At 48.4% G+C, this 11306-nt stretch overlaps 1 long non-coding RNA gene and 1 pseudogene across 1 annotated transcript; one reads left to right on the forward strand and one right to left on the reverse strand.

The window, feature by feature from the left end:
* Positions 1-4824: 4824 nt before the first annotated feature.
* Positions 4825-11070, forward strand: LOC122456004. Its single transcript, XR_006274595.1, has 3 exons — positions 4825-4854; positions 5576-5579; positions 10948-11070. It is a non-coding gene; the product is annotated as an uncharacterized LOC122456004 (long non-coding RNA).
* LOC119863102 lies at positions 4864-4973 on the reverse strand (annotated as a pseudogene).
* Positions 11071-11306: the final 236 nt, after the last annotated feature.

Here is an 11306-nt window from a genome sequence, read left to right on the forward strand (position 1 = left end):
TCACTGCCTCCCAGATTCCCATCCACTTTTGCTTCCCCCACTAATTCTACCCGGTTTGTGAGCAGCAGGTCAAGAAAAGCGCTCCCCCTAGTTGGCTCCCCTAGCACTTGCACCAGGAAATTGTCCCCTACGCTTTCCAAAAACTTCCTGGATTGTCTATGCACCGCTGTATTGCTCTCCCAGCAGATATCAGGAAAATTAAAGTCACCCATGAGAATCAGGGCATGCGATCTAGTAGCTTCCGTGAGTTGCCGGAAGAAAGCCTCATCCACCTCATCCCCCTGGTCCGGTGGTCTATAGCAGACTCCCACCATGACATCACTCTTGTTGCACACACTTCTAAACTTAATCCAGAGACACTCAGGTTTTTCCACAGTTTCGTACCGGAGCTCTGAGCAGTCATACTGCTCCCTTACATACAGTGCTACTCCCCCACCTTTTCTGCCCTGCCTGTCCTTCCTGAACAGTTTATAACCATCCATGACTGTACTCCAGTCATGTGAGTTATCCCACCAAGTCTCTGTTATTCCAATCACGTCATAATTCCTTGACATCCCAGGACCTCCAGTTCTCCCTGCTTGTTTCCAAGGCTTTGTGCATTTGTATATAAGCACTTGAGATAACCTGTTGATCGCCCCTCATTCCCAGTATGAGGCAGGAGCCCTCCCCTCACAGACCTTCCTGCCTGTGCTTCCTCCCGGTATCCCGCTTTCCCACTTACCTCAGGGCTTTGGTCTCCTTCCCCCGGTGAACCTAGTTTAAAGCCCTCCTCACTAGGTTAGCCAGCCTGCTGGCAAAGATGTTCTTCCCTCTCTTCGTAAGATGGAGCCCGTCTCTGCCCAGCACTCCTCCTTCATGGAACACCATCCCATGGTCAAAGAATCCAAAGCCTTCTCTCCGACACCACCTGCGTAGCCATTCGTTGACCTCCACGATTCGACGGTCCCTACCCAGGCCTTTTCCTTCCACGGGGAGGATGGACGAGAACACCACTTGCGCCTCCAACTCCTTTATCCTTCTTCCCAGAGCCACGTAGTCCGCAGTGATCCGCTCAAGGTCATTCTTGGCAGTATCATTGGTGCCCACGTGGAGAAGCAGGAAGGGGTAGCGATCCGAGGGCTTGATGAGTCTCGGCAGTCTCTCCGTCACATCACGAATCTTAGCCCCTGGCAAGCAGCAGACTTCTCGGTTTTCCCGGTCAGGGCGGCAGATAGATGACTCAGTCCCCCGGAGGAGAGAGTCCCCGACCACCACCACCCGCCTTCTCCTCTTGGGAGTGGTGGTCGTGGAACCCCCAACCTCAGGACATCGCATCTCATGCCTCCCAACCAGCGGTTTAGTACATGACACCAGAGTCCACACAGGCCAGTTAATGCATGACATGCTAGCGTAGACTAAAATTTACACCTTTCTGGTGTGGACTAAACTATCATGTAGAGAAGCCCTTATGGGCTAGAAATTAGACATGAATTTGCAATTTGACATGGCAGTGAAAAAAAGGTCAGTGCAATGTTAGGCTGCATATGCTGGGTCATTCCATCATGGGACAGGGAGGGGATAGTCCCTCTCTACACCACTGTGCTGCAGCTGCACCTGGAATACTGCCCTTGGTTCTGGACAGAAAGTTATTGACAAATTACAGAGAGATCAGAGAACAGCAACAAAAATTATCATGGGGCTTGGATGGGCAAATTTACAAAGAGATTAAAAGAGGTAAATACCATGTGCTTGATCCTCAGGCCTAGTCAAGCTCCACTCAGTGCAAGACCTTCCTTTATGTTCCTCCTGGAGCTGTCTGGAGGTCATTTTTAGTCCCTGGCACAACATACATCAGCCTCAGTGTATAAGGCTGAAATTTAAGTGTGGCTAGCACAGGATCACCAGAATTTGGCAGTGCTCCAGCCATATACCCTATCTCCTAGCCAAGACTGTCACCTGCCTCTCTGCAGGAGGTTGCCAGGGTGGTGATGTAGGGCTGGTTAAGATGTCTGTGCATCATTGGAAGATGTCCTTTGCTCATCTAGCTTAAGCAGATTTACCAGGGTTGAGGAACTGGCTTCATGTGAATAAAATGGCTCAATGATAACTCAGGATGACATAACAGTCTACAGATATTTGCAGGTTGTGAACACCAAGCAAGGGGAAGATTTTTTTAGCATGGCATGGGGGAAGGGAAGGGAGCCACCCTAAGTAGGAGGAAGGAAATAAAATTAAGAAAGGACAAATGTAGCCTGAAGGTCAAAAAAAAAAAAAAAAGCTTACTGACAATGAGATGCATTAGGCTGTGAAATAGTCTCCCAAAGTGTCTCTAAGGTGCCACAAGTACTCCTTTTCTTTCTCCAAAAGGAATCCTTGGTGCTGGAGGGAATGATCCTGTATGAGCAGAGATGTGGGCTAGGTGGGACCTACCACTCCTTTTCCATTCACAGAGTCTGTGAAATTTTTGGGGACAGGACAATCAGTAAAGGGCTACAACTGTAGCAAAGAAAAATTATGGTTAATATTATGAAAAACTTTAAGGCCAGTTGAGCACAGGACAAGCTGCCTGGGGGAGGTTTGGAATCAGTGGTTTTCAATTTTTTTTCATTGCAGACCTCTACAAAATTTCAAATGAATGCACAGATCCCTTTGGAAATTTTAGACGTCACCTGTGGACCCCCAAGTGTCCACAGACCACAGGCTGAAAACCACTGCTCTATCTTGAGCTATTTAAGGCTGAAGTTAGGCCACCACCTAGTGGGGATGGTTATAGGAGAATGAGCCATCTAGGTCTGATGCAGGAGACTGGATTAGAGAGCCCATCGGAGAGCTCTCCCTCCCAACCTCAACAAAGTCCAAACTCTTAAATACACTTGGCTACACACTTTTAATCTTTGATTTACTCCAGACAGTGTTAACAGCCCTGTAAAGAGCAGACAGCAGAGAAAAGAATCCCACTCAGATGCTGTATTAACCAGATCCTCTCAGCAAGCATGAAACTGGAGTTATTGAGTGAGCTCACACTGCCACTTGGTGGCTAAAAAGTTTGCTGCAGGAAGAGGATTAAAAACTAGTAGCTTTTCCAGCGGTCAGCTCTGGCATGGAAAAGTGCAGTCCAGGTCCACAGCTCTGGCCAAATGTGTGACTCCTCTATTTAATATGTTGTATGTTTCTGCAGCTGTTTGCAATCTGGGTGACTTCATTTATATGTGGTTAGTATATAGTCACTTGGGAGGTAAAGCAGACACAGACAAGTTTTAATGATCCTGTCACTTCTGACCATGCTGAATACTGCAAAGGGATTCAGGAATATGAAAATGGTTGTCTGCCCTCCTTCTTTTGACAGCTGTTCATCCCAATTAGCATTGTGTTTCCCCTCCCCTGGCACAAGGAATGTACATGTCTTTAGGACAATTACATTTACCCATCACCTGAGAAAGGTGGCAAGGCTTGAAGGAAATGCACTGAAATGGTGTGAGTCCTTAGACTGCATTGATTTGTGCCAGTGGCTGAATTGGCCCTTGGCCAGCCCCATAATTAAGAGGCAGAAAAGTGGCTTAAGAGTATAAAATGGGCACAACTGAGGATTGAGCCCAAGGTTTATATAGTACAATTAAACCTAATCTGCCTCAAGTGTAGTTTGCAGTACTGAGGCAGATCTTCCTTTGTGACATAGTTCTGGAACTTGGAGTGCTGGGGGTGCTACCGCACCCCCTGGCTTGAAATGGTTTCCAGCATATACAGGGTTTACAGTTTGGTTCAATGGCTCTCAGGACTCCCATTATACGTATTGTTCCAGCCCCCTGCTTTGTGATGACCTCAGGGAGGAGTTAACAGGGCCTTTCTGTTCTTCTTTTGGCCTTGTCCATGAAACTGGATAACACTGACTACAAGGTCTCATTCATTCCTTAGACCAGTGTGCTTCGTTAATAAGATGCGACTGTGGATTGGTTTTTTATTGTCTTGATATTTAAGAATCAGCAAACCCACCTGAATGATAATTGATTTATATGTAATTTGTTAAGACTCACAGCCCTTCCAGGAAGGAGATTAGCCTGTAATATTTTCAGATCCTTTTCATTCATAAAAATCTTAGCTGTTTGCAAGCAAAGCTCTTGGAAAAGTACAATGTTATAGTGGGTGACACAGCAGAGCAAATAATGGAAAGAATTCTCCACAAATATTTCTTTGATTTTTAAAGCAAATTGTGACTCAAATTTATGATCTTTCACATTCATTTCTCATGAACATTTGAACTCTCAGGGGCAGATCCTCAGCTGGTGTAAACTGTCATAGCCATATTGAACTCACTGGCTATGACAATTTACATCAGCTGAGGATCTGCCCCTTGAGCTTTAGTAGCACAAATATCCACAAAACATGAATTCTTATCTTGAATAGTGGTGTATTCATTTTAGGTCCAATCCTTCACCCAATGAAATCAACAAAAAGGCTCCCCTTGACTTTAATTGACTTTGGATCTGGCACTGACAGTGAATTTCAAATTGTATTTCAAGCTACTTGCTGTACAGTTACATAAATCAGTCAACCAAGTCAATAGAAACAACTCACATAAATAACCAACACAATCCAAGTTGTGAATACATGCAATAAACTGCTTGCTTCCTTCTTTTGTCTTCTGCACACCGTGATCCAAAGCCCGCTGTAGAACCTCAGAGTTATGAACACCAGAGTTATGAACTGACCAGTCAACCACAATGTGCATTTGGAACTGGAAGGACACAATTAGGCAGCAGCAGAGACACCCCCCTTCCCCCTCGCACAAAAAACAAACTACCAAATACAGTACAGTACTGTGTTAAACGTAAACTTCTAAAAGTATAAAGGGAAAGCAGCATTTTTCTTCTGCATAGTGTGACGGGGCAAGGCCAGATGGCTATGGAAGAGTAGTAGAAACTCATAAATGTTCCTCTCCACGGAAATCTTTAGTAAAAGGCGAAAGATTTATACAATCTGAAGAGAAACCAGAGCTATGGAAGAGTAGTGGAAGATAGATATATTAGCTCCAGGCTAAACAAATCCCTGGTACCAGAATAAGAGAAATAGCAGCTGCTCCAGGTCAATTAAGACACCTGGGGCCAATTAAGAACTTTCCAGAAAGCAGGGAGAAGGCTAGGTTGATTGGGACACCTGAAGCCAATCAGGGGCTGGCTGAAACTAGTTAAAAGCCTCCCAGTCAGTCAGGTGGGAGTGCATGTCAGGAGCTGTGGGAAGAAGTTGCGCGGTTGGAGAGACTGAGTAGTACACACCATATCAGGCACAAAGAAGGAGGCCCTGAGGTAAGGGTGAAGTGGAGCTTGAGGAAGTGAGGGCTGCTGTGGGGGAAGTAGCCCAGGCAATTGTACATGTCATGTTTCTAAAAGGTCAGCTACCATAGCTGATACTATTAGGGTCCCTGGGCTGGAGCCTGGAGTAGAGGGTGGGCCTGGCCTCCCCCCCACCTTTGCCCCCTGATTAATCACTGAGACTGGGAGACAACAGAGACTGTGCAAGGAAGGATGATTTCTCCTCACCTCCCTCGCTGGCTTATGATGAAAATGGCTCAGTAGACTGTGACCCTTGTCTCTAGAGAAAGAAAGGTTATGTGGAGGGTCACAGTGAGCCTCTGAGGCTAGCAAAATCCGCCAGGAAACACGGGACCCACGGAGGCAAGGACAGAGCTTTGTCACAACTGGTGTCAGCAGTGGGATTTTGTTCACAGCGTGGCAGAAAAAAGAGGTTTTGTTTTTTTTTAAAAAAAAGTGCACGGGGGGGGTTTGGATTTTTTTTTTGTTTTGGTTTTTGTTTGTTTGCTTTGTACCACAATGGAGGAGGTGGTAAGAGCTCTGATACAATCCATGGCAGCCCAGCAGGAGGCCACCCGGGTTCAGGCAATGGCACAACAGGAGTCTATGCGGCTACAGCAGGAAACCAATTAATTATTGATGAGCGAGACAACCCAAGATCGTGCTCTCTTGAGAGAGATGGTGGACCAGCTGATCCTCACCACCCAGGCCCAAGGGTCCGACGAGACGCAAACCCTGAGGGCCACTGGTTGTCTGCCAAAGATGACGTCAAGAGATGACGTAGAGGCATATCTCCTCTCATTCGAAAGGACTGCTCAGTGTGAGGCATGGCCCCAGGAGCAGTAGGCCAGCATCCTCACCCTTTTTTTGTGTGGAGAGACCCAGAAGGCCTACTTTGACTTGCCTGCCACAGATGCCACTGACTATACCCATCTGAAGGCAGAGATCCTAGCACGAGCAAGGGTAACGGCAGCAGTAAGGGCCCAGAGGTTCCATGAGTGGAAATACCAGGAGAATAAACCCCCGAGGTCCCAGCTATTCGACCTCATACACCTTGCATGGAAGTGGTTACAGCCCGAGGTGTGCAGGCCGGAGGAGATTTTGGAAACCCTGGTCATAGACCATTACATGCGGGGACTGCCACCAGATCTCCGCAAATGGGTAGGCCAGAACGATCTGTCCACATATGACGAGATGATTACACTGGTAGAAAGACAGATGACAGCCAGGAGACTGACCCGACTACCCAAGGAAGGCCCCTTTCGAAGCAAGCACCCGACCCCAACCCTGGAAGATTGGGCAGCCAAACCCCTGGGGAGTCCTAGGTGGAAGGGGGGGCAAAAACCAGTGGGGATCCCAGAAGGAAGGGACTGGCCTGAGTGGGGGAAGCCCCGGGACTAAACCCTCTAATCCCTGGGATAGGGGAGTGATTAAAAGCAATTATAGATGTTATGCATGTGGGGAGTGGGGACACATAGCAGCACAGTGTCCCAGCACTGAGGAGCCTATGCAATGTAACTTGGGGGATTGGGAGGTCCCATGCTCCCTTATTCACCTCGCAGGGGTCGTATTAGCCCCGCATAATTATACCAGGCCAGTGAGGATAAATGGAGCAGAGACTCAGCGCTTGTGGACTCTGGGAGTGCTATCACCCTCATATCGGGTAAGCTGGTAAAAAATAGTCAGCTGCTACAAGTCAAACGCATAGCAGTGACGTGCGTGCATGGGGCCGTGAGCCATTACCCCACCATCCCAGTGGAGACAGAGGTTCTGGGAAACCCCATTGAGGTGACCGTGGGCATAGTTCCTAAACTCCAATATCCTGTTGTCATTGGGAGGGACTATCCAGGGTTTGATAATTTACTCCCCCCGGAGAGGCTGTAGGGAGGTGGGGACCCTGAGGACAGGGACTCGTCACCGGGGGAATGTCAACCCCCGATGTTCGCTGAGATTTCTCAGGATCCGTTCTCAGCCCCCCGAAAGACCCGGAAGACAAAAAAGGAGAGGAAGGCCGCGAAGGCCTTGGGAACCCAGATCCTGACCTAGGGCCAGAAGATCTCCCTACTAGGCAGATGGACGTGAGCAGCCAACAGAGAAACTTCCACCACAGAAGGTGAGCCAGAAGCTGCCCCCAGCCATGATGGTGGCGAGCCGTTGGAAGAAGCAGAAGCCGGCCCCTGGGAGCTTGGGCAGGTTAGTCCCTGGAGAGAGACTTTTGGGCGGGACCAGGCAGAGGACCCCAGATATGATAACACCAGGAAAGAGGTGGCTGAGATTGATGGGATACCCGTGGATGGGAAGGTCCGGGGTCCCGGACCTTACTTTATAGTGAAAAAAGAGCAGGAGCAAGAGATACAACAACGTCTGCTGCCACGAAAACATCAAAAAGCAATATTGAGTCTCGCCCACAGTCATCTGTTTGGAGGACAACTAGGGGTAGAGAAAACCCAGACACAGATCCTGCGGAGGTTCTTCTGGCCAGGAGTACATGAAGATGTCCGGCGATACAGCACCTCTTGTCCGGAGTGTCAGTTACATAGCCCTCGCCCGCACTTGCGGGCTCCTTTGATACCTCTTCCAATAATAGAGGTTTCTTTTGAACGGATAGCCATGGATCTGGTAGGGCCCCTAGAGAAGACAGCTCGGGGCCACCAACATGTGTCAGTTGTACTGGACTATGCAACCCGGTACCCGGAAGCTGTTCCCCTGAGCAACACAGCTTCCAAGACAATAGCTAAGGAGCTAGTACAGATCTTTGCCCGGGTTGGGCTACCCAAGGAGATATTGACTGATCAAGGAACACCTTTCATGTCCAAGTTGATGAAAGATCTCTGTTCATTGCTCCATGTACAAGCCTTATGGACCTCTCTATACCACCCGCAAACAGATGGCCTTGTGGAGAGGTTCAATAGGACCCTCAGGGCCATGATCAGGAAAGTGGTGAGCCGGGATGGGAACGATTGGGATACCCTATTGCCTTACCTCATGTTCACCATCCGGGAGGTTCTGCAAGCCTCCACGGGTTTCTCTCCAATCGAACTACTATATGGGTGCCACCCTCGGGGCATATTGGATATAGCCAGAGAAGCCTGGGAAGAGGAGCCAAATCCCGGAAGGAACATAGTTGAGTATGTACTGCAGATGAGAGATCGGATAGCCCGAGTTACGCCCATTGTACGGGAATACTTGGAGAGAGCACAGGAGACCCATGAACCCATTATAACCACCAAGCAAAGCTTTGACGGTTCCAACCAGGGGATCGGGTGATGGTACTGGTGCCCACAGCAGAAAGTAAACTGTTGGCCCAGTGGCAGGGACCCTACGAAATAATAGAAGCCGTGGGAGAGGTAAACTATAAGGTGAGGCAGCCAAGCCACCGGAAATCAGAGCAAATTTACCACATCAATCTTCTAAAACTTTGGCACGATCGAGAGACATGCTTAGTCATGCAGGAGACCCTTCCCCAGGAGGATAACTTACACAAGCAAGTGAGGATATCATCCGATTTGATGCTGATCCAAAAGATCGAGGCAGCCGACATGATTAATCGCAACAGAGATGTGTTCTCTACCAAACCAGGGCGGACACCTGAGACCTATCACCATATCCAGACGATCCTCGGAGCCAAGGTAACATTGAGACCCTACCGAATCCTAGCAGCCAAAAGAGAGGAAATCAAGGCCGAAGTAAAGAAAATGTTAGAATTAGGGGTTATTGAAGAATCTTACAGTCAGTGGTCCAGTCCAATTGTTCTAGTGCCTAAACCTGACGGTTCCATGAGATTCTGTAATGACTTTCGCCGACTGAATGAAATATCCCAGTTTGATGTATACCCCACACCATTGACGAATTGGTTGACTGACTGGGTAGTGCCCAATTCTTGACTACACTGGATCTGACAAAAGGGTACTGGCAGATTCCTCTGACCAAAGAAGCTAAAGAAGAGATAGCATTCTCCACCCCGGATGGGCTATTCCAGTACACCGTCCTCCCTTTTGGGCTATATGGGGCCCCAGCCACATTCCAGCGCCTCATGGATAAGCTGCTGCGCCCCCATACTAGTTATGCAGCTGCATACCTAGATGATGTCATCATCCATATGCCAGATTGGAGAACCCACTTGGAGAAAGTTGAGGCAGTACTGTGCACCTTAAGGTGGGCTGGCCTCACTGCTAATCCCGCTAAATGCACCATAGGGCTAGCAGAGGCTAGGTACCTGGGATATATTGTGGGAAGGGGCATAGTGAAGCCCCAAAAGAATAAGCTAGAGGCAATTCAAAACTGGTCCCGGCTGACCCGAAAGAAGCAGGTCCGTGTGTTCCTAGGCATGGTAGGCTACTACCGACAGTTTATTCCCCACTTCGCCATTAGGGCAAGTACCCTAATGGACCTGGTGAAGGCCCGAGGTCCAGACATGGTAAAGTGGACCGACGCAGAAGAGGGGGCATTTACAGACCTTCAGACGGCCCTCTGTAATGACCCTGTACTCATAGCCCCGGACTTTAACAGGGAATTTGTTTTACAAACAGACGCTTCCGAGGTGGGGTTGGGAGCAGTTCTGTTGCAAATGGTGGGAGAAGAGGAACACCCAATCCTCTACCTAAGCAGAAAGCTTCTCCCAAGAGAACAGAAATATGCAGTAGTCGAGAGAGAGAATGCCTTGCTGTCAAATGGGCTATGGAGACACTGCGTTATTACCTCTTAGGCCGGCGATTTACTCTTGTGACGGGCCATGCACCCCTCCCGTGGATGCAGCGGAATAAGGAAAAGAATGCAAGGGTTACCAAGTGGTTCTTATCCCTCCAATCATTCCAGTTCCGCATATGGCACAGGGCTGGATGCCACCATGGCAACGCTGATGGTCTGTCACGATCATTCTGCCTGGTGTCCCAAGTTGCCCAACTCTATGGTGTTGAGCCGGGGGGGGAGGGGGAATATGTGACAGGGCAAGGTCAGATGGGTATGGAAGAGTAGTGGGAGATAGATATATTAGCTCCAGCCTAAACAAATCCCTGGTACCAGGATAAGTGAAATGGCAGCTGCTCCAGGTCAATTAAGACACCTGGGGCCAATTAAGAACTTTCCAGAAGGCAGGGAGAAGGCTAGGTTGATTGGGACACCTGAAGCCAATCAGGGGCTGGCTGAAACTAGTTAAAAGCCTCCCAGTCAGTCAGGTGGGGGTGCATGTCAGGAGCTGTGGGAAGAAGTTGCGCGGTTGGAGAGTACACACCATATCAGGCACAAAGAAGGAGGCCCTGAGGTAAGGGTGAAGTGGAGCTTGAGGAAGTGAGGGCTGCTGTGGGGGAAGTAGCCCAGGGAATTGTACATGTCATGTTTCTAAAAGGTCAGCAACCATAGCTGATACTATTAGGGTCCCTGGGCTGGAGCCCAGAGTAGAGGGTGGGCCCGGGCTCCCCCCCACACCTTTGACTCCTGATTAATCACCGAGACTGGGAGACAACAGAGACTGTGCAAGGAAGGATAACTTCTCCTCACCTCCCTCGCTGGCTTATGATGAAAATGGCTCAATAGACTGTGACCCTTGTCTCTAGAGAAAGAAGGGTTACATGGAGGGTCACAGTGAGCCTCTGAGGCTAGCAAAATCCTCCAGGAAACACGGGACCCATGGAGGCAAGGACAGAGCTTTATCACAATAGTTAAGTTTCAAAGATGTATTAAGTCAATGCTCAGGTGTAAACTTTTGAAACAACAACCATAACATTTTGTTCAGTTACTAATAACCTCTGTTCCCAAGGTGTTCATAACTCTGAGGTTCTACTGTATCTACAGAGCAAAATGTATTTCCCGAAGAAATACACAAATAATTTCAAATAGCAAATAAATCTGATAATTTCAGAATCGGATAAAAAGCAATATGTGTTGAATAAGTAAGTAATTGTGGATTGTTCACTTGGCTTTACTAGTTAAAGTAAGTAATCCTTTTGTGCTCAGTTAGCTGTGCTGTCTCATAGATTTTAAGGCCAAAAGTGACCATCATGATCATCTAGTCTGACCTCCTGC

Source organism: Dermochelys coriacea, chromosome 10, assembly GCF_009764565.3.
Source record: "Dermochelys coriacea isolate rDerCor1 chromosome 10, rDerCor1.pri.v4, whole genome shotgun sequence".
NCBI lineage: Eukaryota > Metazoa > Chordata > Testudines > Dermochelyidae > Dermochelys > Dermochelys coriacea.